A 5,600-nucleotide genomic window follows, 5' to 3' on the forward strand; every position below is an offset into this window, starting at 1 on the left:
CGTGAGAAATAGCAAGGCTGGCTTGACCGTTTCGAGATGGTGATGTACGGCATTAAGGTTCGAGTGAAGCCCCCTTATTATTTATTACTATTGGGATGATCTCCCGAGAGCGTGATAGCTCGCGAGATATGTATCTAATGAAAATAAGAATATTATTGATTAGCTAGTAAACTCTTTCTTCTAATATGAATTATTGAATTTTGTAGTATGTTATTTATTAGAATCATTATTTAAAACGTATATTTTTTGTAGTTTTGATCTGTAGTACCTAATTTGGATTTGGTCTAGATATGTGATTATACAGAAAATATTTATGTGTTAATTTTTTTGGGAAAACTTAATTCAAAACTTTCATAATTTTATGTATTTTAATGTGTGTTTAGCCATTAATTTTGTTAAGGTTTCGATATATTAGTAAAACATAGATAATATAATGGATGAAATCAACAGATAAACTTATGGAAAACAATACTTCAAATGTAGAATTTATGAGGCAAATCAAATTAGAATATATTTTAATTAAAACCTCAACATAAACTCACAAACAATCAGCTTCAAATAACATAAAATTTCCGCTTAACGTTCAAATATTCCACATTCACCGAAAATAGCTGTATTTTGGTGTAAATCATAATAAAAATAAACACAATGGCCGATATTACATCGCGCCAAGCCCAGAGGCGATGAAAAATAAATAAAAATTGTACCGAGGGTAGAGGGCGGCATGTACAACCCCTCTTATATTATTGAGAGAATCTTTATTTGAAAGAATTTCTATAAAGTGCATTGGACTTTAAATTAAATCTTTTTTTTTATGGTGTCCGATTTTAAAATCGCACAAATCATGAAAAATATTTTCACATATTTCGATTAATAAATTAATTATCAGACATTTAACTTAGTACCTATTTCCATTTTAAGAATTCGATAGCAGATTATTCATCAGCAAGTAATACAACTACGAAATTCAAAAATCGAATTTCACTCTTAATTCACACATTCAAAATTAAAACGATACATCCAAGATAAAACATCCCTTAACGGTGTACAATGTCCCTCACTGCATTGTTGACACGTCCCCAATATTTTGGCAGATGTGACAATTACAACAGAAGCGAGTTTCGATTGCGCTCAATACAGCGAGATAACGTGTTAAATGATTCATATTTTTAACCCGCAAATGATAACATTACAATGTGCTGTTTGTATTTTGTGTAACGTTCAGCCATTGCTTTATTAACTTCTGTTGAATCTGATTTATTTTATTATTTTATTTTAAATATATTAGAAAATATGTAACAAAATTCTTTATATTATATAGTGTTTGTGTGATGCTAGTAGATGAATAGTTAAAAAGAGAGGATGAAAAAGAAATTTTGTCTCAGAATTGATAAACAATTTGTATCGTCGTATGGTATAATCCTCCTCACATTAAATTAGAACACAAATGTATCATTCTGGAAAGGAGCACTTATGTAAAATTATTGAGTATTTATTTTAAATGAAATGCATTTAACATTATTTCCAGTCTTAAACTTTTATAGGATTTATATGATCTAAACATATTCCATAAAGCCGAAAGCACAAATGTTGTTGATACATATAACTGATAAATGATAGGAATAATTGAAACATGTGTTCACCCACTCGGTGTCTTATCAATGCTGGATATAGAACTATAAACGGACCACCTGTCAATCTAGTATCTATCAGGAATCCAGAAGCACTTACAACTTTATTAACAACATCCAGAAAATCTGTTCATATCAATAAGTGTGAGTGATATCGTAGAAACAAAGGAAAATTAAGTTTGTCCTTGCTAATGTTATAAAGGCGAAAATGCGTTTTGTGTTTAATAGTTTATTTAATTTTCTACTATGAATTGGAAATTTATGATTTTTGTGTCTGGAAATAGATAGAGGGCGAGGCAGCGACTTAAGTAGCTTTTTACCGGGGTAAAACGGTTTAATTCGTAAAGGAATTTCCAATGAAAGCCAGTCAGAAATGTAAGCCAAGCTTTTTCTAGTTTGTAAGTAAAGGAAAATATAAACAGTCTCCTGGCTCCAGTCCCATGGGAGGGATTATTGTGATGATCAAGAAAATAACAAAAACATGTCAAGAAAAATTATTAAATGGTCTTATGTGTAGTAATTAATACTTGAATGCCAATAAAATGATTGGCGCTCAAATTGGAAATCAATATTTTCTTTTATAAGTGACTAAGGAACTTTGATATAGATTTATAATTTTAGAGCGGTAAGCGGAATTTTTATAAATGCGTTCTCTTAAATTTTGTAAAGATGGCATCTTCTGTAAATATAGCAATAACTTGAAATAACAAAATCACAACATCTCTCGCGCTATTTTATGATAAGACAATATCTGATTCTCCTCAGAGTCGGCTAAAGAGCTGGTGGATTGCCTGATGGTAAACGCTACCATCAGCAATGAACATTTGCAGAGACGAAAGGCCATACGCTGCTAATGAATTGCCGACTCTAATAGGTGTGGAGGAAGGATTTATGAGAGGTATAAAGGAAACGACTGGGAGGGGTAAGGGAAAGGATACAGGCCCCATTATTTATTATGTATTTAAAGAATATTCTGCTCCATTAAACAACGATTGAGCTTAAGTACCATTTGACGGCCCATGCTTGGTTCATTTACCTCGCCGTAACAAATCCAGTATCTTATTTCAGGTGCTATTTTAATATTCGACAGACACGACATAAACCCAGGTTTTACGATACCAATGCGGAAAAGCCTACGTTTCGTATTTATAATATTGGAATGGATGCAGGATTTTCCTGTCTATTGGGTTACGAGTAAATACATAAAACAAAATTGAATCGTGCCGGTCGCGCTGACTATGTTTTTGTCCACTTGCCGTGTCCCATATGTATTGAGTGGACGGCTTTATGCCAAGACCAGCGAGATAATTTTTATTTAAATGTGATTTTATTTAGCTGTGATGATGGAAGATATTCATCATCATCATCATTATTATCAGCCCATGTTCCCACTGCACACGGGACAGTTGGAGGGAAGGAAAATGTTACTTAATTTTATTACGTTTACACGTAGAATATAAGAGAGGACCGCATTACGTAAAGAGTGTTTTGTAACTAAATAACATTTTATTGATCCTTAATACATTAAGGGACAATAAAATGTTATGTATTAACGTTCTTATTTATATATATTCATCATCAACAAACAAAAAACAAACAACTACTAATTAACGTACTTATTTATATATATTCATCATCAACAAACAACAAACACACTTTCGCATTAATTCAAGATGTTATTGTAGTGGATATTGTACTGTAAAACAAAAACAATTTCCATATAGGTGATATATTTAAACACAGACAGTGTGTTGTATGCGACATCCACACTATTTCGTTTAGTCATCGACTATCAAAATTGAGTTCAATCCGTCTCTATCTCTTTAATCTTATTGCAATCCCGTTTTGCGTTTCTGCACACAATTTTTTATATAGATTTGATTGTATATTTCCGATTTCGATTCCAAATTTGAATAAAACATGATCAATTTATGGAAACAAATAATCTAATACTAAAAATTTAATCTGATGCCCACAGTTGATACAATTTAAGAACAATTGACTTTTATTTGGACATATGTACTTCAATTTTAAAATTTATCAGTGAAGCGTTATTTTTTCTCTTCACTCAAGTTATATTAATGTAATAATTTTATCAACAATTAATTGAATACAATATGTTATCAAACGTAATACTTGAAGGCGCGGTGAACCAAGATTTTATTTGTACCTACTATCATTCAATAATAAAAGGACTAGTAGATTTATAATCCACATTATAATATATTTGTTTAGTTAAGATTCGGAAAAATGAAGAAGGACGCAATTATTAATAACCAATTCTCGTAAGTCATTTCTATATACATCTCTTGACCATAGACAAAATATGTCTTTCATTCCAAACTTCAAAACGGCCAGTAATCCCCTCCTAATTTACGGCCATATTCCGCCTATCAAACGGATCAATCAGTAATTAAATCGCAGTAGATCGTAGAGTGCTAATCCCGGTTATTCCCTGAGCACAAACAAGTGACGCCGGGCGGCACGCGTCTGCCACGTGATCGGCCATTACCTACGCGTTAAGGATATATTTTGTCTATTACTGGCCGGTTATCTCGTTATCAACGGTATCTGCTCATCCAGGATTAGGTGACGCTGGGAACGGAATGTTTGCTTGTATTGTTTATAATTCAAGGATTAGATATGTGTGGCCATGGATCGATGACGAGGATTTTGATTTTCAAGCAGGAATTTCAAGAGTTAGTTGAGAAGTAAGGAGCGTTAGTTCATTGGTGAATTTCTATAAATATGTTAAACGAAAAAATATAAATTTAAGATAATCTAGGCATGTCAAGTAGTTAATTACGAACTACAAACCAACCTATTACGAAGAAGCAAAGAAGTTATTTCCATCTATTTTAACCTATATATTACGCATTCATTTATTGGTTATAATACACGTGTAGATAAATTTTAAATAGAACAAGTTATGGCGTATGCAATAAAAAATCAAATTAAACAAGACGAATGAACCTGTCGAAATAAATTATAATCACAATGAAGATTAACGCAAGGTAAAAAGTCGAAAAAGCGTAGAACAATAAAACAAAAGTCAAAACATCACTTTAATAAGAAACATTGCTTCCGAACTCCGACACCATCAAATTACATCAGACGAAGGGGAGGACTCACTTAAATATGAATCATTTCATTATAATGCCGTATTCAATCCGAGTAAACCTCACTTCATACTGTTATTACAAGGGGAGCGTACAAACATAAAAATGTATAATACCCGCCGTAAGCCCCGTGGAGACGATAACTGACACTTAATACCATAGAGCGTGACCGCATTACTTTGTGATCTATGGTCCGCGGAATCTGTGTGTGCAATTTTATCTGTGCATCGCCTTGCGTCTGAACTGTCAAAAGTTGGAGGGAACGCAAAGCCATAGTGCAGTTCACATTTCGAATGGAATACATAAATTTGCTCAATTACAATCTTTATTTTGTGCACTGTAAAATTCATATTTGATCACATCCTTTATGTTCACCCATTTAATTCAGTATTCTATATTTAATGTAATATAATATTTATACGCATGGACATAAAAGCGTATCTTGAATGGTATCTTATGTTGATGAAATTGGGGGTTGTTTTTATGAGAAAAGCAAATTTGGCGCGTGTCGACCGATGGAATTAGCCTTAATACTTACATTAATAAAGTGTGAAATTGCCACCATCGGGACGTGTTTGTTATAATATTTCTCATTAACTTTTTTCAGTTTTTACAGCTGTCTAGAGATGTGACTAGAAAATGTGCTATATTAAATATTTATACATAAATAAACAGTTACATATATAAGTGCAGTGGTGGCTCAGTGTGCAGTGGTGGCTCAGTGGTGAGGACCTCGGACTTCAAAATCGATAAGTCGGGGTTCGAGACCGGGCGAGCGTGCAGGAAATTAATTGATTTTTCAATTTATCTGCGCATGTAGATGACATCACCACTGCTTAAACGGTGAAGG

This window comes from Zerene cesonia, chromosome 15 (genome assembly GCF_012273895.1).
Source record: "Zerene cesonia ecotype Mississippi chromosome 15, Zerene_cesonia_1.1, whole genome shotgun sequence".
In the NCBI taxonomy this organism is placed as follows: Eukaryota; Metazoa; Arthropoda; class Insecta; order Lepidoptera; family Pieridae; genus Zerene; species Zerene cesonia.